This window comes from Manacus candei, unplaced genomic scaffold, assembly GCF_025592945.1.
Source record: "Manacus candei isolate 608988 ecotype Guabito, Panama unplaced genomic scaffold, ASM2559294v1 h1tg000008l, whole genome shotgun sequence".
Taxonomy (NCBI): Eukaryota; Metazoa; Chordata; class Aves; order Passeriformes; family Pipridae; genus Manacus; species Manacus candei.
Genome location: NW_026138056.1, coordinates 21,402,257 through 21,429,695, shown reverse-complemented (window position 1 = coordinate 21,429,695; position 27,439 = coordinate 21,402,257). Strand labels below are relative to the sequence as shown.

Below are 27,439 nucleotides of genomic sequence, written 5' to 3'. Positions count from 1 at the left end.
ATAAAAAAGATCATTTTTTTATTACTGAGTAGATTATGATGAGGCGCATTTCACCACCATTCAGAAAAATATCGAACGAGAGTCAGAGCTGCCTTTTTACCTTTGCCTGTACAGTGGCAATGTGAGGGATTGCCTTCTGGAGGACAACGAGGTGCAGGTCCATCCTGCAAATTCCCATGAGCCAAAAGCACAGGATGCCAAAAGGTCAGGGAAACTACTTGGGCTGTCACACCACTGCAGCAATGAGCCCTTCACATGGAGACATTCACAACTGGGACATCCTCAACTTTGCCAGGGCTGCACAGAGGCTGTCCTCCTTGGCCAGGACGGAGGCTGAAGTCCTGTCATCTAACATGGCCTGTTACCGAAATTTTTTTGGTAGAAAGCACATTTGCTAGCTGTAGGTACATACCAACGCACTTTCCCACCCACCGTAAGACTTCCTTGCCACCAACAGCATAGCCTGACTCGTGCAGTTTCAGAGGAAAGAAAAGTTGTGATGGTCCTGTGTCTTGTAAACTGCAGATTTGCATTAAATTTCCTTAGTTTTAAAAATATGAAGAAGCTTAAGTTGACATAGTATAAGAATACATACATCACAGATACAGATATAGGATCACAGAATGGTTTGTGTTGGAAGATCATCTAGTTCCATCCCCCCTGCAATGGGCAGGGACACCTTCTACTATACTGGGTCACTCAAAGCCCCATTCAGCCTGGCCTTCCAGGGGTGGGGCACCCACAGCTTCTCTGGGCAACCTGTTCCAGTGCCTCACCACCATCACAGTAAATAACTTCTTCCTAATATCCAATCTAAACCTACCCTCTTTCAGTTTAAAGCCATTGCCCCTCATCCTGTCACTTGTAAAAAGTCCCTCTTCAGCTCTCTTCTAAGGCCCCTTTAGGTACTGGGAGATGCTATAAGGTTTCCCTGGAGCCTTCTCTTCTCTTGGCCGAACAACCCCACCTCTCTCAGTCTGTCTTCACTTGAGAGGTGCTCCAGCACTCTGATCTTCTTCTTTGCCCTCCTCTGGACTTGCTCCAAAAGGTTCATGCCCTTAGGTTCTTGTGTTGGGGGCCCCAGAGCTAGATTCCAGATGGGTTCTCATGAGAGCAGAGGGGCAAAATCACCTCCCTTGACCTCCACAATTCTTTTGATGCAGCCCAGGATAAGGTTGGCTTTTTGGGATATGTAGATAGATATTGAAGCAGACCAACTTTAAGAGTTCAGCCAACAGCACTTCTGTCATCCCCACCTCATGATCTTCCCCACAGGAAAGGATATTTTCAACCCATATGAGTTCAGACAAGAGAGATAGGGAGGAGAGGGGAGGGAAGGGGAGGGGAGAGGAGGGGAGGGGAGGGGAGGGGAGGGGAGGGTAAGGGAGGGGAGGGGAGGGGAGGGGAGGGGAGGGGAGGGGAGGGGAGGGGAGGGGAGGGGAGGGGAGGGGAGGGGAGGGGAGGGGAAGAAAATTGTAACTGCCTGGGAGAGGCAGGAAGGAAGGAGGGAGACAAGAAAAGAAGGGTGAGAGAAGGGAGAAAATATTTCTGTATAATATTGCATATGCCTATGGTGCTAGCAAACATTGAGATTAAGATTCCATGATTTATTAATATAAAATCCACAATTAAAAAAAAAAGCCTAAACCACATAACATATATAACTTGATATTGTACAGTAAATGAATGTGAACAGGAGACAAAAACACCCAAATGAGAATTCAGGAGCTAAATACCCCATCGTGCTTTATAGTGCATACAGCAGAGTAAGCCTAGGAAATATTCCTTAGGCTATAAAATTACACAAAGGACTAGAGTGTCCCATTTTTCTTTTTAATTTGAAGAAAATAGCCAGAGCCATTGAAGAGAGGGAATTGACCTCTTTGGGTCTCTCACTTTCTCAGAGACATTTCTGGTCAATCAAGCCTGCACATCGTTCCTGGAAGAATGACCACAACTTCCATGCTTCTGGCCTCTACCCTGGAAGCCATTGCTTATATTTCCATTATCCCACTGTATGTTGGACCTGTCCACAGCCTTCATCAATATTGAAAGGTCAGAAGTCTGCCAAACTTAGATATTGGCATATAATTTCCAATAAATTAGACACAAAAATTTCAAAATCTATATTCCTCAGTGATGGGACATGTCACCTCCCCTTTCGGCTTCTTTTCAAGGGGTTACATGCACTTTGATCTGTGCAGCTTTACAGTCCATCCATTTTAAAAACAATTAAAATAATATAGCATTGATTTTATCGGGTTTTTTTAAACACCATATCTTGCAGGAGTGCAGAATGTGAACGTCCCATATAACATAGTCCCTTCCCATATAACATAGCGTGTAATACTCTTCTGGGGTGGAGACCACAGCCACAGAGCATCCCTGCTTTGTAAGCATGCCCTGATTTCCTGACACTGGGAATAGGAACAGACAACAGGCTCCTGCTTGGGCACAAAGAAACACTGCAAAACCAAAAGCTGCGCCCAAGCTGCTCAGAGATTCGGCTATGCCCAAGATGAGTGGGGAGGCATTTCCTTGTGCTGGCTGTGCCTCAGGTTATAAATCATTTCCATTTCCCTTTGCTAAGGGTTTTTTTTTTTTTCTCTTTCTCATGGGGAAGATAAGCTCCCCTGCAAGGGTGGCACAGCTCAATAAGAAAAAAGCCTCCCTCCAAATCCTCTGGGATCTGGGCATGCTGAGGGCTGCACTTAGCCTCGACTCTCAGAACAACGAGGGTGCTTCAGAGCCAAGGCTGCGCCTAGCTAGGGGGGAGGCAATTATCCACCAGGAAATATGAGGGGGGAGACACCACACACGCAGTGACAATGCAGGGCCTGATCTCCAGAAGTGCTGAACACTTGTGAGGCAGTGAACACCTCCGGCACTCTATGCTGGGAGTTAAGAGCATTCAGCACTTTAGGAGAGTTGCTAAGCATCCCCAGGAATCCGAAGATGGGGGTTTCTGTGTACGGGTTTTTACCTGTGGTCGGAACCTCAGTTACTGTGAGATCCCTTTACACCTAATTAAGATATATCAGGAAGAAATACACAAAGATGCATAATTTACCCGCTCTTCGACTGATTTAAGTGTATCCCCGTAGGGAACTACACCCATTTAACTAAAATCAAGTTAGAAATCAATTTAGTTACATTAGTGCATTTTTGGTATGGAATAGCCCTTAATTTGAATGGGAATAAAGACCCACTATGGGCCAATTGATTCTGTTAGGTGAAGGAAAAGCTTTTATTCTCAATATAGCCACAAAGAAAATCAGTTTCAGAATGCTACCGAATATTATATATGGGAAACACGAGGATCTGTGCATATAGGCTTGGTTTCTTTCACACAACTCAGAACATCTTCATTCCTTCTGTGATTTCAGGCATTCCTACACAGAGTTAGTCCAGAAAACCCTGAAAAGGGGGGCAGTTTACCTTCCAAGAACCATGGGAGCTTACTTTCAGTGGCAGAGTATGTGGAAGGTCAGAAAGGTCTTTCCAATTTAATGTATGATCTCAGGAGACATGGGAGAAAGGAAAAGCCTGCCCTCCAGGAGCATGCAGGGGGGAAATGACGTACACTGGCAGGGAAAGAATTCAGGATAAGAAATCCCACCTCAGCTTGCTGTGTAGCCCCCCAAGCAGGGACAGGGACCGATCATGGTATTGCACAGGGGTGGGAGGGAGAAGATCTCCTGTTTGCATCCAGTGGGACCTGGCAGGGAGCTGGCGCCACGGGTGGAACGGCTTGAGCTGCACATGTTCCCATAAGGAGGATTGAAATGTCCCTTCAGTTGGCTCACTTTCCTCTGAGGCACAGATCATTCTGTGGGGCTGGTGGGTGCACTGGGGGAGCCTGGAGACACCAGCTGTTCCTGAGGGCTCGTTTGCAGCCACCTCTGGCTAATACAACTGTGGCTCCCATCTGCTGTCCAAAGCAGACCCCACAGTGGTTGTGCTCCATGGGATTCCCATTTGACCTCATTACATTCACACATTTCTGCGTGTGAGGGAGAGATTAGGTGAGGGAGAGGGAACAGAAATTAGGGGTTTTCCAGCAATGATGGGCTGCTCATCCCAGTTACTTAATCTTCACTACTGTAATTTCTTAGACCTCCCAGGACCACTTGCTAATTTTGCCCCCACTATCCAGCTCTTGACCTTCAAACACAGTCCCAGGAACAACGTTATAAAAGATATATGAAGTAAGACTCTAGGTGGCACTTCAGGCTGCATAACTGTGACCTTGTCTGTCAAGACATGAAGCATTTAAATCATAGGTTTAATCAGGTAATCCTTTAGGCAATCAGGATGATCAGCAAAAGTGTGTTAGCATTGTGTAGTCTCTACAGCAACTTCCAGTATATCTTTCCAGTGTAGCCAGACCTATAGTTCAGTTCCACTTCACAGGCAGAAATCAAGAGAAATCTCACTCAAGAAAATGAAAATACTCATTGGAATAAATCAGAAATAGGTCCATGGATCTCTTGCAGGACCTAAAGTTTGTCACCTAAGCAGAAGTAAGAAACCTAAATATATGTGTAAGACTCAAATACTAGAGATGAGTGCATAGCAAAACCACAGGCAATTCAGCAGAATACTGCACGACTCCAATACCTACTGAAGGGATACACAGGCTGTATATTTTATTTTTATTGAAAGTATTGCACTGTCTATTTTCTGTATGTTTCATCAGTACAGAGCTAGCAATTTTTACTTTTCTCCCCAATGACTAGTCAGTGAGTACCTTGGACATGTGCTTGCTTGACAATGTACTAAGAATGAAGCAACAGAGCAGCAGTGAAGCATGCTCCAGCATGCTTTTTGGAATCAGGGCCCAAATACCGATGCGTTTCTCAGTGGACGTCTGAAGGTGCTGTTCCACACCACAATTATCTAATGGCAAAGCTGCCAAAGGAGGATTCTGCCTTTTCTCACCCACAGTTACTTGTTACTCTCCCACCTCCTTCCCATTTATCACTCCTAAGTGTGCTGATGCCCTCTAAACTAAATCAGTGAAATGTCTGGTATTAGCAAAATCAGAAAAAAACCCTGCTGGTCTGTTTTAGACCACAACACCAGAAATAGCTGCCTTAACATAACTGTGGCAGGGGACAGGAAACTGCAGTAGGGAAAGAAGCAGAAAGGGAATGCATTGGGAAGGACAAGGATCTTTTCCAACTGTTTTCTTCCTACAGAAATGTTATCAGTGACTAGTACCCAGCTGTCCGTACTAACTGGACCAAAAAAAACCCTTGTCTGCTTCTTCCTAACTTCTCTTCATTGGATCTGTGTTAGACTAGTTCACAATTTGGCAACGTGAAATCCCACAGACTGTCTGAAAAAGGGCACACAAGACATGCAGATCTCCCTGTGCATGAGGTCTTCTCTGCTGCATCACGACTTCACACTCTCAAATGCAACACAACCTTTGCCTCTCCACCCTTCCCATGCCTCATGCAAAGCCCCCGGGAGCATTCATGTCCCTGGAGGGGAAAGCCTTTTGCCTCTGGGCAAGCAGCAAAGCTAGAGCAGCTGCTCCAGAAGGATTGTAACACCTTCTCCCACTGGGTCAAGCCTTCCCCACTGGCTGCTGAACAGGCAGCATCCAGTTGGCAGCTGCAGGGGACTGAAGAGACTTGTGGAGGGAGAAAAGCAAAAACAATAAAGAAGGAGAATGTCAGCCAACTTGTTGAGGATTTATTAAATGGAATCAAGTTTTGGCAAATGTTTTTTTCTTTCACGGTGAAACTGGTAGATCCAATACAGAGTGGTTCCCACAACAAACTTTTCTATATTGTCTTCTAGGGAGAAGCAGCCTATGGAAAGCTTAGGAAGAAAGCAACCTAGGGAGAAAGCTGACAATGCCATAAACAGGTTAGATATTCCCAGCTACACAGAGGTATGAATATACAGAGTGGAGGCAGAACAAAGGGATACCATATTAATTTTTTCTCCAGTTCTCTCCCTCTCCACCTGAGCCTAATTTGCCACAGCTGCAAGAGCATTCAATAGTCATGGAATTGGGCAAAGTGAGTTCACCTTTCAGCAAAGAGAACATCAATCAGTTCTGCCCTCCCCACCCTAGCCTCTCTGTTTCAACAGCATCAGAACATTTCACCATTATTTTATTGCTCATTACTCTCAGTTTATTGCCCTCACAGTTTAACCTCATTATACCCCCAGGGATGAAGTCTTACTTCACCCTTTGAGCAAAGCTATGGACAAACTTCATGGCAGTCCCAATAGGTATTTTGGTCCTTAACTCCCAGTTAGGGTCAGGAAGGCTGGGGCTGAGTAACACTGATGCATGCACCATGTGACCTCTTTGTGGTCCTACAGATTGTGTGCACAGACCAGGTACCTTCTCACAGTGGAGTCCCAGCACTTTGGGGTCCCTTGGCCAGGTTCCTTTCAGAGAGGAGACGCCTGAGGGGATGCACTGGTGACACTTCCCACTTGGGAAGCAAAGCAGACAGAGCAAACAACACTGATGCAGGCTGAAGGAAGAGGGGCAACGGGTTCACAGGAGGGGCCCTGAGGTCACCCTTAGCATCCTAACTACTGCATTGAGGCCACCAAGGGAGTACCAGACCAGTGCCCAGCTGATGATACAGCCTGGCACTGCACAGTATGCCCAACACCAAGAATGGGGAGGTGTCATTCTGGGGAAAAGAGGGAGAAACACAGACTCAACGTGGCAGGTATGAGACACTCTGTGTAGGACTGAATCCTGCTTCACAGTGCTGGACTGGTGCAATACCCACCTGTGAGCTCCTGCTCCTACCTTTGGTATCCACAGAAGCTCTTCCTTTATATCACTTATTGCTACCATCTCTTTGAGCCTGAATGATAAACTCAAATGACATTTTTTTTATGCTTGTTTTTATATATATGGAAGAAGATGTAACCTAAAAAATAGGGTCTTCTGTCCTCTGGGCCAGCTCTGGACAGTCATGTCATAATGAGGAACACAATAAATGTCAGTTTGTCTTAGAAGACACTCGTCGGGGATTTAGGTTCACCATCTGCAAACAGTATTATCTCCGGTGCCATAATCAGCCTGCAGGAGGAATGGGTTCCTAGGACCTTTGGCATTTTGAGTGAAGTAAAGTTATACAATTAAACTTCAGTTAGGAAATATCCATAACTTACCAACAGGGGAGAGCAGCTAAGAGCATTACCGGCTGTCAGCACCTGGGAAACTAAATTGAATGGCCAGAGCACTGAGATATGAAAACTGGAGGAAAAATCATGTGCCTACTTTCTTTACGGCTGCAATGTCATAGGTCATATGTTGTGCTAACCTGTAAGAAATAATAGGAACTTGGAGATAAAATATAGCTCCAAATGTGAACTGGGGCATGGCATAGAAGAAGTTAGGCAAGGACAAACAGATTACTAGTACTCTGAAGTATAAAATCACTGCTCTCTCTATTCCTAGCAGCTTTATAAACTAAACCAGCTGTTTTAAATAACACTGTTAGATTTCTAAAGACATCTATTTCCTTGGCTTTAAATAGAAATACAATTTCTTTAAACTAAAGCTACTCTCCCATGTAAATTTGGGTGTTTTTTAAAAAAAAAATTGAATTAGTAACATATGTAACAACAGCCTTTCAGGGATGTGTGATGCTTATACACAGATTCCTGAAAAAATTGTATCACTCTTACAAATTTATTACTCCCTTCCTGTATATCAAATTATTTGGGCAATGCAATGCAAAACAGAAAACAAAGAAGCAACAACTAAAATTGTTTAGATGCACTTTATGTGTGACAAACCAAGGCCTCACACATAGGAAAGGAGATCCCTTAGTCCAGGTTCATTAAATGGGGACAAGCAGTAGCACCAGGGATGGGCTCAACCGGTATTGGAGGAGGAAGAGGATGAATGCATTGAAGCATCTCCTGACTGAGAGACTGAGGAGCCATAATCACCTCCCACCCCTCCACGCCATGGAGCTACTTGTGTTCCCCAACAGCAGCAGATGTAGGACACCCACTATCACATGCACAGTGGGGATACATCATCACTGTGTGGCATCAACAGCCTGATTTGGAGGGTCAGTGCAAGACACTGAGGTTTGGCACCATCCAGAAAGAGGGGCTGGGAAAAATACAGAGGCAGGTTTAGGGAAGGATGGTGGTAGGGGAGAAGAGACTGGTAGGAGCCTAGTGTGGTGTGAATTAAGAGTCTAGCTAAAAGCAGGAAATGTTCACACTTTTCAGAAAGCTTTATGAGCAGTGCTAATGAAATAGCAACACCCAAAACACTTTTGTTCCTATACACTTTTCTAAGGCATCCATTTGAACAGCAGTTCCTGTCTCAGGGTCTTCCTGCAGAGCAATGGGCATGCTTGTGGCCCAAGAAGAGCATAGTGACACTCTCACAGTGTCACTTGCCAGCAGCAAGTACCAGCCTGTTTAATGAGGCCCTCCATCACTCCCTGCCCTGCTGACTGCACACTGTGGGTGGCACTGGCATGGATGTCTTTCACCAAAACGCTTGCTTCATATCAGGGAGGTGCACCCATTTGTAACTCCGCTTGGCTGGCTGTGTAGGTGCCTCCAGCCACATGCTATGTTCAGGAGGAGGAAATGCCAACGGCTGCAATGGAGCCTTCAAGGGAATGCTGACTCACCTCCATCCAGAGGTCGCAAGAAGCACCCAGAAGTCTCCCTCAGTCATTTGCAGCAGATGGGGAAATGTAAGCAGCAGGCACAATACCTCCCCAGCCTGCCATAGCTCCTAAATGCCATGGCCTTGCACAACATTGCTAAAACAAATACAGCAATTAAAAACCTCTGCGTAATGAGTGTGATTCTGCAAACAGACAAATCGGTGGCAGAGCGGTGGCAATGCCAAGCGTTGCCTGCTAATCCATTTTCTCCAAGCTATGTAATGGTTACATCCATAAAGAAGTAGTAGAGGAAAGGGAGGGAAGCGCAGGAAATCCATTACTGCCATAAAGGGAAGGAAACGGAACAGGAGCCTGTACCCAAATCTGGGTCCTGAATTCCTGACCTCCTGCCAGGGTAAGATATTAAAAACCAATACCAGGGGTGGAGCGGCGGTAACCACGTCAATGACTCACTCCCTTGTGAAAAGCAGAGCCACCCAGACAACTGGCATGGTGCCTCATGTGTGCCTGGCCTCGGAGAGCTCACCCTGTCACGTAAGCAGCTGGCACACTTCCTGAGATGAACAAAAAATGCAGATAATTTAGCCTGGCTACCTGAGCCTTACCCTTATTACAGTCTCATAGAAACGGAAATGGAGTCATCCTGATGAGACTTTTGATCCCCAAAAAACATGTAGTACTATGTGAAATATCTAGGAAATGAAAGTCCGGATGGGAAGAAATTAGGAATTTCTCTTTGAGTTGGCTAAAATCACAGCTGACCTTATTATCTGGTGCTCAAGCAGAAGGAGATAGGGCAACATTCAAGCTTTCTCCTTCCCCCCGCCTATCCTGCTGTCACCCATACCCAATTCTGGTCATGTGCTGAGTTCTCACAGTTTCCACACAATCCCACCCTTGTGCTCCCAACTCGGGGATGAGGAAGCTGTTTATCACAGCATTTGGTTTGTCACATTCATTTCAGATGATGATAATACCCAGTTGCAAGTAGGACATTTTACATCATCAAATATTGCAGCCATTCTTCTCCAGACAGGGAAATGAAGGCTTAGGGGGTAAAAAGACTTTCCTTTGGCCACCTAACGAGTCACCGATGTCCCAGTTCCAGTGCAGAATTAAACATCACTCCCTAGACTTGCTTTTAGATTTAGCTTGCCAGTATATCCCTCTGAAGTCCATATATGAGAATTGTGCCTAACACCTGCACCTAAAACTATGTTTTCGTTGCAGGAGCAGGTGGGGAGTGAGGGCAGCTCATGCCTTGGTACTGTAGCCAATCACTCAAAAACTTGTGTACTTTCGGCATTTGGTTAATCAAATTTCAGCAGAGTGCACATAGTAATGTATCCAATCTGTCTGTTTGTAAAACTTGACAAATTTTTGGCATCAGCAATAGAGAAGCCCATGCACCACCATCTTCCCCACACTGGAAATTTCATAGTCTGGTGCAGCTTGCCTTCCTGAGCCTCACGTTTCTCAAGGAAAAAGTTTTACCTGTAACTACATCTCGGAACACCAGCGGGGTAAGGTCTTCAGTGTGATGGGCTATATCCTTCCTACACATCTTTTCTTTGTCCTCTGTTCCTCCATCCACTACTGCTAGCCATAGGCAATGCCATAGAGATGCATCTTGACATTGAATGTTATAGGGGCTGATATTAGAGACAGACTACCCTCAGAGTTCAAGGCTGGCTTGCTATGTGATTTGTTTGCCTCTTGAACCTTCTTAAAGCCACAGGTAGGAATTTTAATAGCTTTCACAACTGTGATGGGGGAAGACCCAATGTGACTGAAGGCCTTGTATGACTGTGCTTCACTCCCAGGTAAAATTAAAAAACCTTCCTGAAAGTAGACGGGGATTTTGTATTTGAAACAACACAGCTCCCAAGATGAGCTGTTGTTTAATTTTGGTGGCACACAGTAGTTTTGCGTGTCCTCCGTATAACCCATGTCAGAATGGGGCAGTTTAAGAGGGCTTCTGTAGAAAGTCCCTTCCGACTTTGCTCCAGGCTCATGGGAATAGAGCCCATCCATATCCCATCTCCCAAGTCCCACAAGTGCTCACGAGCCCCAAGTGGCACATTTAGCCTGTGCTTCACAGCTCCTGCGCTTGAACTGCATGTTGACATGCCTTAAGTGTCCCGGGTCTGCTGCAATATTATTACCGTGGATAGGACAATTATTAGTATTTAACTGTGACTTTATTTTCTTGGTTCTTCATAGCAAACAAACAAGAGTGTGATCTATGGCAGTTTCCATTTCAGCGTCTCTGCGGCTCTACCGCAGAATGCCATCATCCACACCTCTGATCCCTGTGAGTCCTGTTAGCGCATCTTGTTGGCAGCAGAAGTATTCTTCCACTGCAGGTTTGATCCAAAACAGCATATTCCACCATCTGCAGCTACCTGCTGGTGTCCAAGATGTAGTGAGGTGGTTGCTTTCTTTGTCCAATAGCATTCGCCAATATTTATCTTTGGCATCAAGTGCTGAGGCTATTTTTGCTTCTGCCAAGTCGGGTTAACATGTCTTTTGTTACAGGCACTTGGTAATGAGCAGTTTGTCGAACTTTGATGAGGTCGCTCAGGCTTATGTGAGTGAAACATTTGCTCCTGTAGAGGTTGGCCCCCAGGTCAGCACCCGGCTGGGGGTGCAGAACCTGCAGCGCTGGCACCTTCTCTCTACATGCACTTTAGAGTTGCTGCTTCTCCTTCGCCCTTGGTGCAGTGGTTACACAGGTGCCGTCCTGGCTGAATCACTGTCTCTATTTCAATGTGAAATATGCCTGGAAGACATCCCAGTCCTTTGAAAATACCTCAATAACCTTTCAGCAGTGCTAGCTGCAGAAGCAGCACAGAGCAGTGCCTGCTCTGACTCTCCATGGGCCAGATTTTCTGCTTTGTCTATGTGGGTCTCACCACAGCTATTCCACCTCACCTCATCTGCAGGTTATTTGTTATTAATTATTTTTCTTCTACTGTGTATCTTACTCTGGAGATTATTCCTTCTCTTTTTACTTGTTTTCTTGCAAAAATACCAGTACTTCTTTTTTTTCCCTTCCTTCCACCTCCAAAATACAAGCCGGAGAAGCACTCCATCTACTCTGTGGCTGTGAATTGATGTGTGCTTGCCTCCTACTTAGCCACATCTCTCCCAATACTAGGATGAGCTCTTCAAGCACCTTCACATAAGTTATTGCATCTTTCAGGCATACCACAAATTCCTTTTTTTAATATATGATCTGTTAACAAAAGAATCATCCAGTTTCTTTGGGGGCAGTATTCTGATCTATGCATGCCTTAGATTCAATTACACTTATTGAGGAGATTTTTAACTTACATTTTATTTAGTGAAGAGGAAAAGTTACAGCCTCCTGTGATTTTTTTTCTAGATATTATATGAGTCCTCCTGATGTGCCTGAAAGTCACTGCAGTATGTCCATAACTGCCACTAGAGTGGTTATTATTGGGTTTGTTTCACTCCCTTTTGACCTCATTTTCCTACTAAGATCCAAAAAAAATCCAGTTGATAAATTCATGTCTTTTCATATCTATCTTCCCAAATATCGGAATCTTGGTAATGTTCTTTCTTCCTCCTTCCTACTCCTTTTCCTTGCAAATAAGCATGATCGCAGCCTTCACTTCTGATTACATGGGTAGAGAAAGCAGATCACCTCTGAAATCATGCTCTCCATGAAAAGGAGATGAAAAGGCCTAACGAGCAAAAATGACCTGGAAAAAAAGAAAATGGAAGAACCGAGGATTGCCGCCAGCAGCTCTGCTGAGGACCCAGCCTGCTTGCCAGCAATTGAAAAGCTGCTCGCAATTGTAGGTGACTAAACCTGGGGCACTGTTTCAATGTCTGCCAAAATCAACAGTAGGCCAGAAGATGCCACATAACAACCATTGGACTTGTCTTCCAGTACTTCTAACTGGCCAGTTCCCAATTCTGTGCCTCAGTTTCCTGTTTCTGGAATGGGAAGAGCTGCTATATTTTGTTGCAAAAAAAGGAACACCCTTTATGTATGCCAGGAAATTAGTAAACACAGCAGTGGGAAGGGATCACTAGAACAGATTGTAATGATGAAATAGCTCAAATAAATGTTTCTTCCTCCAAATGTCTTATGCACAGCCATGGCTGGGGGTCTGCAAAAACAAAGGAAAAAATCCCCTTCCCACAGAAAGTACAAAGCACTCAAACCATTTGCATCTTATCAATAAGTGCAAACAAATGATAGAGAAACAGGTCCAGTTCCTATACAGTAACAGTTACCTCCTCCCTTTCATTACAGGAGAGTATAAAGGCTCTTGAACAGGAACAGTTTACAGGGATGACCTAGACACTGAACCCCAGAGCCTGGCCTGGACTCCATCCTGGAGGCAGGCAACTGCTTCTCCTTTCTTGCTGGTCACCACGTCCTTTACTGGACATATACAAGTATATGTAGATCCCTATTTATCAAGCTACTTAAGAACAGCTTTATTTAGGCCTACTTTGATGAATTAATGCATAGGACGTTAAAAACTGTAACTATACAGAAAAGAACATAAACTGAAACATATTTAGCAGTCTAAGCAGATTTAACTGTACAACATAAACTTTTGGGCTTTGCAGAGAGATGTTTGTTTCTGTCTCCAGAGGTTTAAAAACTAACCTTATTTACTGCATTCAGAATTGTTTCTTTCACTCCCATGCCTGTACATGAGGAGCAGCAGGACCACAGGGCACCCTGCTGCATTCACAATTTACACAAGACCACATCTGACCTTGACCTTAAGACACTCATGACCAGATGTAGCTCCAAATGTGGCTGTGTTGGCTTCACTACACACTGGTATGGATCTTTGGCCAGATCCAAGGAGAACAAATCACAGACCAAAGCCTTTCTCGAAAGTACTGTACAAACACTGGAAAGGAAGAGAACCTTGAGCTTAAAGAATAGATAGGAGACAGAAACCAAGAATACTAAAGAGGATTCAGTAACGTTAATGTTACTTAGATATTTCCATATATCATTCTATAAATTAAAGCTTTTAACCAGCCTGGAATCAAAAGAGGCACCTAGGGAAGATGAATCAAAGTATAGGTAAGGGGTAGTAAAGAAGAATGTGTATTTTATCTTCCAGAGTGGAGATTCTTCTTTTTACCACAGAACAAGATCAAACCGGTTTAATCACAGAATATAAACACTAGGCTGAAAAGGAGATCTAGCCTGCCTAGAAAGAGGGTAATCATCTAAGTACACCCAGTTACTGTGCTTGTAATAAAGTAGCTTTATTTAAGATGATAAAAGACAGGCAGTGCCCCAAAGACATGGTTCCTCTGAAACTCAACCTATGCTCAGGTTCAAGCTTACAGGTGCAATGAGCCTCTTGCTTCTATATAGTGAATGAAGTTTGGGCAACAATTAGCCATCACAGGCTCACTGCTATTGCATTTTCTTGGCATTTTGAAACATTCAATATTTGGATTAATTTCTTTGTATTAAGTCTATAAGACCATAATATTTATTTCTTTCATTCACTATGTGTTTCACTTCAGCTGTTATATTTAGTCATTAAACTTTTCAGTAAACTTCTTCTAAAATCAGTTCCTTACAGTACTTTGGATTGGTTTTCTGGAGCTGGTTCCTTGAATTGTGGTAGATCCCAGCTCAAATCAGGGGTCAGCACAGGCAACCAGGGCTGCCTCCAAAAAAATAAATTTGCAGCATTTTGTGAGCAGGACAGAGCAGAAGAAGACCAAAGATGAAACGTAGACATTTACAATGACATACAGATTCATGAGAGACAAGATTCTAGGAATACCTATCATAATATTTCTTCTTATGAAGAAATTAAAATCTTCTTAATATATTTTTTCTCTCCCACTCTCAGGAATGGTTACTATCACAGATACTTATTTTAGAAGGTTTATATTTGACAGTACATTTCCAGGACAAAGCCTTTGGCCCCAGTTGCCCAGGCATCTGCACATGTGCATTGGTCACAAGCAACTCAGCAGGATTCCTCACATGCAGAAAGTTATATTTACCTTTTTTTTTTATGCAGTTTTTCTCAGGTTTTAGTTATTTTCGGCCAGATAGACTTACAACTCTGATGTTTGGATGATGGGAAACTATTTCCTCCCAGCGAAAGAAATGCTACTGATGGACATTCTGCCTCCATCATCTTGTGAGAGTATTATCTATCATAGAATCATAAAATCATAGAATCAACTGGGTTGGAAAAGACCTCCAAGATCATCAAGTCCAACCCTTGATCCAACACCGCCGTGGTTACTAGACCATGGCACTAAGTGCCACATCCAGTCTCTATGATTCCTCAGACACATATCTTTTGCATAATTGAGACTGACTTAATAGAAAAGATCGTAATCTCTCACTAAGTGCCATAGACCATGTATAAAGAAAACATACTTACAGAAAGACAGAAAATAGTGTGTTGCTGCCATTGCCATCTGAGAAAATTATTACCTTTACCCCTTGTCCCATTTTGGATTTAGTTTCTAATCCTTTTAACAGGCTTTCCCAAATCCTGAGTAGTTTAAACTATTATTTAATATATTCTTTGCTAGAAAGATTTTCTGCCTGTGTCTTTCTATGTACATTATAATATGTATGCACATACACATAATATTATTATTCCCTTAGTAGCAATTAAGCTGTATAATCCACCTCAAAGATATTTACAACAATTTAAACTACCCTGAATCAAGGAGTTTAGAGGATTAGAGATGAGATTTGAGCAGTTACTGAGAGGATAAATTTTACAGTTCCTGTGCCCTGCAACACTGTTTGACTTTAAGGCCAGAGAACGGAGGGTTTGGGAGTGATTGAAGCACAGAAGGAAAAGAATCAAAAGTTGAATATGAATCAAAAGACCAGAATAGTTTGTTTGTTGAGATCTTTTAACTTCCATGTTTAGAAGAGAGTAGACAGCTGGCTCTTTGAGCAAGTTTGTCCAAATTCCTTGCAATCTCCCTCCCTTGGTAGTTTGAGGACAGTCAGTGAGCGTGTGTGTACTCCCGTACTGTCTCCAGTCCTCTGCGTGTCTGTAGTGTGAGCAGGCAGAGAAGGTCTGACTAAAGCTGAAAGCTCTGCTTCAGTAACACAGGGCATGGTCTGGGACAGTGGGCATAAACTAGCACTGAAAATTCAAGCCACCCTGGATTTATCAAAGGAAAAGAGTATTCAAAGATAAAAAATTGGCTATGCTGAAGAAGGATTGAAATCATAGACCACTGTTGTCTGATTTTTCTGGTGTCTGCATAGCGAACCAGCACACCAGAATTGCTTCATGTTTATGGGTGCACCCTGATGTGTATTTATATCAACACATTTATGCTTTTCACTCTCAGACTCCCCAGCTGAGATAGTGTTTGGCTGAAAGTGTCTTTGAAAAAAAACTCACACAATGTGTTCATCTCTTGCACAATCCCTGGGGCCCTTTCCTTCAGTCTACCTTGACAATGGAGCAAAAGTAAACTCTCTCTGAAACTGACCCTCTTCTGTATGTAACATCTGGGATATTTCCTATTTTCCTCTATCTCTGCCAGTGAGAAGCTACCACTAAAAGCAAAAAATAGAGAAAAATTAGTGTTGCCACCTGGTGAACTAACAGTGTACTTCCTACATAATTCCCAAAAAAATTCCTCTTATTAGTCCCAGAAGGTTTTTTTTCCCCAAAGTTATGTATTCATTAGTAGTATCTTACATACAAAAATGCATCAAACTTCCTGACACACCCCAGGTGTCAGTTCATATTATGCACTGCAAAAGTGAGCAGCAGAGTCAGAGCAGGAAGTGGACCTAACTGAGGGAGGAGACTTTCCAAGCCTCCAGTCTCCCAGATGTGACTTTGCCCAAGGGCAGCCTTTGCAGCAGTCCATGGAGCAGCCCCAAGAAGCTGCGGTCCTGCTCCCTTCCCCATGCAAGGCTCTGGCAAGCTTGAAAGCAGAAAAAACCCTCTGACAGTCAATTTTGCTTTGGTGATGAGAGCATGAGGCAACTCCTTTCTGAATGTACATTTCCTTCCTTTCCTAAGAAACTTCTTCTAAGATATCTGTGTTCGCTGCTTACTAGAAAGAAGGAAGAAATAGCAAAATGTGTATAGTAGATGTGGATGGAGATGCCAAGCACAAAGAAGCCCTGTAGCATGAGTGTCATGTCATATATTTCTATCAGCTTCACTTTCTGGAGATCCACACTTGGGACAAGCTCTCTGTGGTTTCCAAATGCAGAGAGGAAATGCTCATTACAATTTCTCTTTGTGAGTCTGGTTACTTTGCTTAATAAAGAGATTTAAGGGGAATGACCTATTTCCAAAGCTTGTAAAAGTTCTAACTGTGTTTGTGGTGGTTTTTTCTCTTAAAAAACATAAATTATTTCAAACTACCTTTAAGTGCCTGTAGCAGTGCCATGGGACAGTGAACTGCCATATTCACATGCCAGAAGGAGAAACAATCTTTTGGATACAGCAGTGGGTTTCACGACTAAAGTGTTCAGAAGCTTATTGCATTTACTGGGAAGTGGGGACAGAAATTACAAAAATTGTGATAAACAGCTTGTCATAGCCCATCTACAGACTTCACCTCATGGTTTAGTGGGCGGATCCTAATACCACCCTCGGGAGGAAGAAGGAAACCAGCGCTGGGACAGGAAGGGGTTAGGCAAGATTTAAATGAGTGTACAGGAAGCAATAAAGGTTGTGGAGATTTAGCTCGAGTCTGGTGAGTGTTTGATTGAATCCTTGGTTAGGGAACAAACTTGACAACATTATCTGTTTTTGCTGTAGGAACAACTGTTCACTTGTCTAAATCCTGCCCTCAGCACTGATATATATCAGCCTTCAATTTACTCTCACTTCCATTCGAATCACAGTATGAATCAAGCACATCCCCCCTGCTCCTATGCGCAGAAAAGACTATGCAGTTCGTTTTAAGGATTTTTAATTATTTTTTTTTATATTTTAATTAGATCTGATGTGTTCTTCCATTTCCTGCCTAGGGTAAGTTTAACATAGGTGGTGTCTTCCAGGGAAGGGCAGGCGATTTGGGTGAAACCTCAAAGCTGCCTGAACACGTCGTGCTCACTGCTGCCAAGCTGAGCCTGTGTTTTGCAAGCCCAAGTTTGGCAGGCAGAAATGCCAACAGGACCAGCCCCGGGAAGGGCTCTAGGAGCTCAGCCCCGGCCGCCAGCAGGGGAGCCCGGCCAGCCGCCTCTCAGCACCCGAGCCAGCGTCAGGTGCCAGAGCGGATCAGATCAGAGGTCCAGCTTGCCTGAAATCCTGCCTGTCCTGCTTGCCAGGAACACATGCAGAAGAACTCCCCCTGCAAAGGACAAATGCCCATCCAAAAACATGTTCCGCAGCCCCGTTTCACTGCAAGGGGGAAGTACTCATTGTCACAAGCCCAGAAGCAGAGATCTGAGTTATTAAAATTGTATTACATTAAAATATGAGTTAATCTATTAACTTTTACCCTGGATAGTTTAACTGCAGAGGTAGGCAGTATCGATTGCAATGTCTAACATTTGTTAATCCTGCTGAGCTTTTTACCTCAGTATTTTCTCAAGGCCATGGCAGAGACACTGTGTTAAAAATGCATTTGCTGTTTTAGATTTAAACCTGTTGCTTTTATTTCCAAATATCTCTCTGATATTTATTACAAAAGAGGGTACATAGCAGTGACTACATGACCCCTTGGTACCATCTGTTATATTATATACTGCAGTGACAACTCTTACTTGCCACCTTCCACTACTGAATTGTCCATATCTTCATCTCATACCTTTTCATCAAAGGTTTTGTTACTCTTCTCTGGACGTAAAAATATGTCAGCCATATAATCTTTTATGAGGTGAAGCTACCCCTACCTAAAAACAGCATTCTAGCTGAGAATATGCCATTGATCTTTCCATAAAAAGGCATTGTAATTCTCGCAGCACTATCCTTTATGCCTCCCTTAATAGGAGGATAACCTGATTCTGGGAACCTATTCCCAGGGAGCAGCTAGATGGAAAGAGGTTCAGGTTCTCTGAGTTTTGACTAGAACTTTTTATGATGCAGCAGAGCCCAAAGCTACATCTCTCAGCGAGGTCACCTCTGCTATGCACACACCTAAGATTCAGACCCACTATCTGTACCCTGCTTGATGCGAATTTCAGTTGCCATGTATGGCCTTTGCTTGCCTGTCCAAAATAAAACACACTGTTGGCTGGCCATTGTCCCCTGTGCTGTGTAGGTGGCCGCAGTGCAGGAACAAGCAATAGCAGCAGTTCCAGGGGGGCAGGGGCAAAGGTGGAGGTTATGACCTCTTGTGTATCATTAGGCAATTAACCGGGGCCCTCTCTAACCTCTCAGAACAGAGGACCCTGGGCAAACTGTCCTCCCTTTGCCAATCATGCTTGACTGTCCTCTATCCGTAGCCACGCTGAAAATTTTGACACCCTCTTGGATATTCTTCTGTTCTGCATATGTACAACATTATTACATGCTTTTCTATCTTGCATCTTGCTCACTTGCAAGATTATGAGGCACTAGAAGACTGAATGCCAACAATATCATAGATCAGGAGGGAAGAGGCACTCTCAGAGGCACCATAGAGACAGGCTGGGTATTCACAGGTTTTGTTCAAGGTACTGTCCCATCTCAGGATCCTGCTATCTGTATCTAAAATGAAATGGTTTTACCCAAAGGGGCTTAGAAAACAGTAGCCAGAGCCATGTGTGAAATGAAAAGATACAGAAGGGAAAGATTTAAGGATTTAGACATAATTGAACCTAGCCAACTCAGCTAAGCAGACCCCATTGAGATAATTCCTGACTCCCTTGAAAATCTACTCAGATTTGGTCATAATAAACCAGGCAAATCTCAAATGCCTTCTCCTATTTTTTCTTCTCTTCATGTTTGCAAACTCAGTGGGAGAAGCTATGTGGCCAGGTATGCCTGGTACGTTTCTGACTGTACATTAAAAGGTTAGATGGTCTGATTCCGCTATTTCTGAGACAGTGGGGCTTTCTTTTAGTATAATTGACACCAATGTCCTTTGCAAGAGACAGTGAAAACAAAGGAAAGGGAGGATAAAAGAAAAGATGAAGGAAGGAAAGAGGAGGCAGTCTGACAGAAGAGGAGAAATCAGAACACCAGATGTATGCTCCATGTATAGCATTTTATTAGATTACCCAATAAGCAATGGTGTAATTTTGTGTATAAGACAGTACAGGCCTTTCCCTCTCAAGGCTATGGCAAGAGAGAGAAAAAATGGTCTTGTTGTTAAGGTAGTGACACAGAATTCAGGAGATCTGGCTCCCATTCCTGGCTGTGACACAAACCTTGTGTAAATCACTTAATCTCTCTGTGCCTCTGTTTCCCATCTGTGAAACAGAGATAACACATCCTTTTTCTCACCCCAGTCTGTCTTGTCTATTTAGATTATCTGCTTTCCTGGGCAGGGAAAGCTTCTTACTGCATGGGCTTGGGTTTTCAGTTTGTTTGTCCTCAGTGCTTTTTGCTGGATCTTTTAAGACTGGAGGGAACCACAGTGATCATCTGGACATGACCCCTTATACAAGACAAGTCCTGGGAGCTCCCAGAATTAATTCCTGTTTCAGCAGCTGAGACTGACAAAAGAATAGACTTAAGGAGAAACATATATATATATATATATATATATATATATATACACACACACATATATTTCTCCTACTATTTGTAATGTAAAAAAAAAATGTAGTTTTTGATAAACAACTATAAGTGACCTTCACTGATAAAAGCTGGTGTTTTATTTCTTGCTTAATTTTATCACTAATTGAACAACATTTGCTGAACTCAAGAGCTTTCTCTGATCAATATGTATGTACTTATGGTGGAACTTCTTTTTCCTGACTTTTACTATGGATGTAATCTAACCTACTTGCCCAGTGATGGAAGCACCTGAACAGAGGAATTCATCCCAAAGATCTTGGATACCTGTCTTAGGATAGGAAAAATTGTCCTCTGAAGGGGTCTGTATTGACTGTGCATGGACCTTGGATAAACTTATTATCCCTATTTACACCCTTAGGATAATTTTGGAGCAGTCACATGATATTCCCTACTCTTCTTCTTGACATAGCTTTTCTTTGCAGAATTTATACTTGAGGTTCATTTCACTTCATGATGAGAGCACAGTTGTGATTATAACTTGACTTCAGCATGATTGTTGCTCCTGTTAATGTGTATTCAGCCCCTTCTTTCTCCATCATCACCATACACCAATAATTGGTGAGATCCAGGGAGATAAGTAGATTTGATACATTTTCAAGAGAGGAAAGAGTTCTACTTTGAGTTTTTCTGACCTGGACAAGCTCTAACCACTGAGTAATTGAATAAAAGATCTTTTACTGTGGTCATGTATTAAAGAAAGGCTGCATCTGCTTTTGCATTTTGTGCACAGACTGATCCTTGAAGTGTGCCACAAGCACATTCCTTGGATCAAGCTCTGTACGGGAAACAGGCAGACAAATGTATAGTTATGACATTGATACTGAACTACTCAACCCTGTCAGGATTGAGGTGTCTTCTGGGAGTGCACAAAAGCAGAACCTCAGTTGCCTTGGAAACTTCTCCAGCTGAAAACCAAGGAGATTAAGGCAGTTCTGGGCAGTCACCGAGCTGAGCTTTCAGGATTGCCATTTTAGATTCAGATTCCTAAACTCCTCCTAACTTCTCTCTTAAACCACTGTTTGCAGAGCTAGCCTCTATTTGAATAATCAAAATGTCAAGCTGCACAAACATCTCACAGGCTGTTAAATCTATTGCATCAAAACTGTAAATCACTCCATTTGAAAACGGCTTTTAAATTATAGCAACTTAGTTTCATCAGAATCATCCTGATTGTCTTTAATTATATCACCTTCTTTTAATTCCTTATTACTCAAGCAACCCTATCAGCCATTCCATTATTTTGCCTGGGATCGAAGGCAAGCTGACAGGCCTATAATTACTTGGGTCACTGCATTTACCTTTTTTAAATATTGGTACAACATTAGCTTTCTTGTAGTCCTCTGGAACATCCCCAATGCTCTATGCCTTGTTAAAAATCAAAATTAATGGCTTGTAGTGCTCCTTGACTATCGATCTTAAAATCTTGGATGTAAATTATCCAGATCCACTAATTTTAATGTATCTAACTTTAATATCTGCTGTTTAACACATTCCCTTAGTTACTGCTAGAATGAAAAGCATTCCATCATCATTCTGTCCTGAATCATCTGGCTTTTCCCCAAATAGTGAATAGAAGTATTGATTGAACATTTCTGCCCTTTCTTCGTTATTATCAAGAATTCTACCAGTTAATAATCTAGGAGAGGTTTTATACCTGAAATCCTGTGAAATACTATAAATTTTCTTTTGTTCTGTTTAGGGATTTCTACGCATATTATCTTCTTCCCTGCTGAATTTTCTACCACTTTTGCTTTCAACTTCTGGTGCTTGCTATATGCTCCCTTTCTCATTTTCCTGTTTACACATTTATTCCCCTGGTTTAGGGACTCATAGCAGTTCTCTGTTATATGAAACTGACCCTTTGGAAGGCAACATATATGATTTTGTGTCCATTAAACTGAAAGTAGGATTAAGGACCTGTCTTTACCTTTCTTCATGTAAAGCCTTTGGAAACTTGGCTTCATACACAAGTCCATTGTATCCAAGTACACATTTCCCTGTATTCTTGGAATTAACATTGTCTCACTCATCCACATCGCTGAGACATAGCACTAACTATTTTCATGAAATAAGGCTGATTCTTTGCATAATCAGCTTACTGAATGACTGTGAGTGCTGTATACTTCCACTGAAAGAAACCAGCATTTTGTCCTGCTAGTATCTATAGTTATGACAAAAGGTGTCGTTTCTTTCTCATCATTAAAGCTACAAAAGCTGATGTAGAATGTATGACAGTACACCCCACTAGCAAGGAGGGTGACAGCTGAAGATGACAAGGTTCTAACAATTGCAAAAAAGATGCAAAAGTGAAATTGAAATAGAACGAATTCAGAGTTCAGAGTAAGAGAGAAGCTCCACCCTTGGCCTATCTAGACATATGAAGAAAGTACAGGGATTTCCAAAGTATGACTGATCTCACCATCTTCCACACTGCAAAAGCAAAACCAGAGCAAGCTTATTGTGGAGATGAAAATGGTCACTGGGTAAGTAGCTGCAACTAATAAATCTGAAACAAGGCAGCATCATTTATAATAAAATAAAATATCAAAACTAATTTACACTTCTAGAATAGCACTATGAATACTAATTAAGCTGCAGAAACTCTCCAGAGGCTCACAACTATACAAACAAAACCTCAACCCCACTGAACTTAAAGGGAGTATTCATCCATACCCTTTTACAAAGAGCAAAACAAACTTCTACTGACAATACTTTGTCATTTAAAATGCCAAAAATATACAGGGAAGAACGAGTCTGACATTCCAGAGAGGCATTAGGGCATGCCCACTTGTTTTAAGATGCAAAACTAGGGCCTTATCAGAAAACTCTTCAAGGCAGAGAGATTTCTTCCTTAACCACTTTGAAAGATGCCAGTACACTGAAGTTGCAGTCGTTTCTGAAAACGAATTAACAATATGTTAAAGCACAGATTAAGCAAATAAAGACTAGGAATCACAGCTTCCTAATGTGTAAGAAACTTCTTTTACAAGCAAGCACTGGAAGAAAAAGGTTGGTAGCTTCCCTGATTTTACATCTGAGGGACCTACAGGTGCTGACAGTCGTACATCTGTTTTGCTTGCCTTCTGACGGACAGGAATCAACTCCAGTCCAGGAGCTCTGCAGGCACAAGTCCAAGGTAATAATCTCAAAGTGGCACAGCTGTGGTTCTTGATCAGTTCAAGTGTGTTTTGCACTCATGATCAGCAGCAAGACCCTACAGCCAAGGGGACTTCCGAGTAATCCAAGTTCCCAGCTGTGGCAATAACCAAATCATCAAAGGTTGATAAAGTGAATATTGCTTGGTTGCCTTGGTAACCAGACAAATGCCCAGACCTGTTCCCTTTAGTGACAGAGTAGGGAGATATGTCATCACTACTTTCCTCCTATGAAGCGTTCCCAGAGCTCCTGCTCCATGAACTATGTGGAATGTGTCTTGCAGGTTTGGGAGAGATTAACATTTCAGCGTGTGACTTGTGTAATCAGAACTTTGGTTACGAACTTGTAATATAAGAGGCAGGATATAGTTGTTTGGGTTTAGCACCACAATAATGCAGCTGCTCCAGTGCTGGCCCACAAGTGGCCACCTCAGTGTGTGGGTGAAGGAGACGTGATTACCTGCACCCATCAGGGTAGACGAAGCTGAATGACTCAAAAGCAGACGTCAGATTAGAGCCACATATATCTGTCTCACAGACATATCCCTTAACCACCAGCCACTTCCCAGAAAATGTGCCTGGATAAAATACTTAAACTGTATTCTTAGAATTCGGGGGGGAGGGGGCAGAGGGTAAGAAAAAAAAGATGACTCAGTGTTCAGCTGAAGGACCCTACCAAGGCTCAAAAAAACCCCAGGTTTAAACAACTCTGATCCAGTCTGACCAGCAGCATCAGAGTAAAGGCAGACCAATAATCCCATCTCCAGGTTCAAATATTACCTTGCATAAGTGCACTGTCTTGCACTTATTTCTCGTTCATCTGAAAACTACTTCTGTTAAACTACCCAAATCAGAGAAACATGACACATACACAGAAAGAAAGGGTCCAAAAATTCAGTCCTACAGCTGCTGCAAGCACTTAAACATTTCAACAGTGTTTATAAATGTATGCCAAACTGGAATTATTTCTCTCATAATATTATGATTAGTATAGCAAAGAACTCCAATTTCAAAAATAATTGTGTAGCATTACTCATAAAGGAATATTATGCAAAGAATATTTGCCCTAATGTTTTGGTCCAAAGATTTCTCAGTAATGACAGTAGAAATCCAAATACCGACATTAGTCTAATTTCTCTGATGTTATCTAACTGAGAGACGCCGTAACAATTCCTCTGTCACAAATCATCATCAAGACACTTTTCAGAAATTATAGTAATGTGACTGGCTCTTTCCTTTTTAAATGAAATTCATCACTGACTAGAAGTGTAAGAGGTATAAAACCAGAAGCAATTCTTTAAAATTCCTATTGACACCTAAAATAAGAACATCTTCATAAGACTTCCAGCAATACCTTAACATATGCAATTAAAAAGAAAGGTTAAAACCAACCAACCAACCAAAGAAAACAAAACAACAAAACCCTAGATTAAGTGAAAAGCAAAGGCAAAATATTCTCCTGATGAAAAAAAAATTATATATCAATAATTCCAACAGAGAAAAACAAAAACAGATTTAGGAGGACTGAGAAGAGGAACTTTACTTATATTGCTTGGGGGATATAAGGATGACAAGCAGAATACATACCTCAAGATCTCTGATACCAAAGAGTTTGCTGCCCACTGCTCCAAAAAAGGCAATCTCCAGCTCACTACCCTAGGTATGCTCTGCAGGCTGACATTTCTGATGTTTCAGGAAATATCTTCCAAATATAAAGTAGTAGGTGACAGAAAGTACAAATTATTTGAACTTTCATTTGAAAATCAACAAAATGCAGACCCAGAAGTTCTGTTGAATTTCTAAATATTTTCTAATCTCACTAATTCCTCATCAGTCTCAAAGACAAAAGATTACCAACACTCGAGCTGAACAAGAATGATCTAAGTGCTATGCAACAGGGATTCAGCATACTCTCTCCTTGAGGTTGATTTATGACTGGTCATCTTTGGTTTAATGCCCTAGAAGTCTCTCCTACATAATATATGTTGTCAAGACTGAGTAAATTACAAAAGAAGTATCATGCACAATTCTAATTCTCTTCTCACAACAGGATGTTTATTTCCTGTTTCAAGATAGTAAAAAGGATTTTCAGTTATCATATTACAGCAATTTACAAAAAATGCCTGTAGGCAGGAAGTTCATGAAGAGTGAAACTGGCTCATAACTAGGTTAGCACATGTGAATGGACTATGAAATGTAAATTTATCTGGTAAAAAAAAAAAAGAAAAGAAAAAAAGGGACATCAGCAGATACACCCAGGTATTAAATGAGCCAAAGGTCACAGTGGCAAGATTAGCGCCTAGAACAAGAGGTCCCTGGTTGGGGCTGGAACATCCAGGCACCCATTGTGAAACTAATTACAATAAAGCTAAGCCAGTCTTTTAAATAAATAACTCTTTGTGTCCTAAGGAATAAGAGAGAAACGACCTCATCTTTTAGTCTCTGACTTTTCATCAGCCCCTTTGGGCAGAACTGGATCTTCACTTTGACCTCCTGCAGATGCCCACAGACGTGCCTGACACTGTCTGAGAGCAGAGTTTGGCCTCTGGTGGATTTCAAGCAAAGTTATGTGCTTGCAGATAAAATTCAGACTTGCACAGAGACTGGAAACTTACAGAACACATAAGCCCTAGGGAGAAGGGAATGGTCTGAAAACATCGTATACGCTCTTCAGAAGATGCAACCTGACTACTTGGTCTTTGAAGGTAGGATGGCATTCAGGGAAATGTTCTTGTGCTTAAATATCCTGTTCCCTTTGGAAGGTCCAATGTGGAGGAGTCGTGGGTGCTCAAAGCATGCCATGACCGCTCTATACATAGCAACTGACCCCAGATAGAGGTGCAACAATCCTAAACTCCAGTGTGTGGAAACCCAGAGCCCAGAGTCAACATCACCTTCTCTGTAGTCTCTTCTCCCCCCACCTTCATCCCAGGGTGTCTCTGGAGGGAAGGCCTGGGCCTTGCTGACAGTCAGTTTCAGGGGCTGCTGCAGTACCAGGCAGAGTGTTCCTCAGGACTCCAGTAATGTGTGTGGATGGTGTAAGCAGCCATCTGCAGTCCTGCCTCCTCTCTTACCAGGTTCTGCCCCTGGGCAAAGCAGCACTTCCTCGCTGACAGCACAGATAAAGAAAATTATCACCAGGAAAAGAAATTCCTCAAACTTGAAACCCATATGCAAAAGAATCATTAATCAGTTGTGTGAAGGAAGGATGGATGGTCTGGTAAACTGTAGGCATACATGTAAGTTGAAGGTGCAGTGCAATATCACAGATACTGTTAATTAGAAGAGCAGCCATTGTCTGAACTCTGAGGTCTTTTTTCATTTAACTTCATGAAACCCACTTGGCATGCAGCTCACTGATCAGGGTACTTGCCATTCTCTTAATTACACCAGGCCCTCAACATTTCCACAGATGTTCTCCAGGAACACATGTTTGGGAAACTACAGGTGAGTGTTTAGCACGTATGGGCAAATCCTTAAATCTAATTCACTAGAACTGGGGGAGGCATCCATCTTTCAATAGGATGAAATTAAACACAGAGCCAAATGTCACTAAAACAATCTCATCCTCTTCAGAAGTTGATCCTCAGCTGTTAACAACTGAGAGAACTGCACCATTTGGCAAAGAAGCACCCCAGACCCAGATGGGTATCAGACTGAAAGATTGCAACATATTAGGTACAAGTCAGAGAATCAGAGATAAATTCCTCTCACTGCAAGTGGTGTAAACCTGGAGTAATACCACTGATGTCAACTGAGTAGCACAGATTGCGACCACTGTGCTTTAAAGAACTTGGTATTTGATCTCATTCTTTTTCATGAATTCACCTTAGAAGCCCATCAGGCATAGTCAGTTCTTTTGTCTTTGCTATGCTGCTACTGCTGTAATTAATCTTCTTCCAACCACCCTATTGGCAATTTCCCTAATGCACAC

General features: G+C 42.5%; 1 long non-coding RNA gene across 2 annotated transcripts in view; it reads right to left on the bottom strand.

The window, feature by feature from the left end:
• The window catches only part of LOC127462684 (uncharacterized), a 35,147-nt gene extending 9,741 nt beyond the window's left edge, over positions 1–25,406 (bottom strand). For both annotated transcript variants that reach the window (XR_007900525.1, XR_007900524.1), the window contains exon 1: positions 25,093–25,406. This is a non-coding gene — a long non-coding RNA (uncharacterized LOC127462684). The remainder of the gene's footprint in view (positions 1–25,092) is intronic.
• Positions 25,407–27,439: the final 2,033 nt, after the last annotated feature.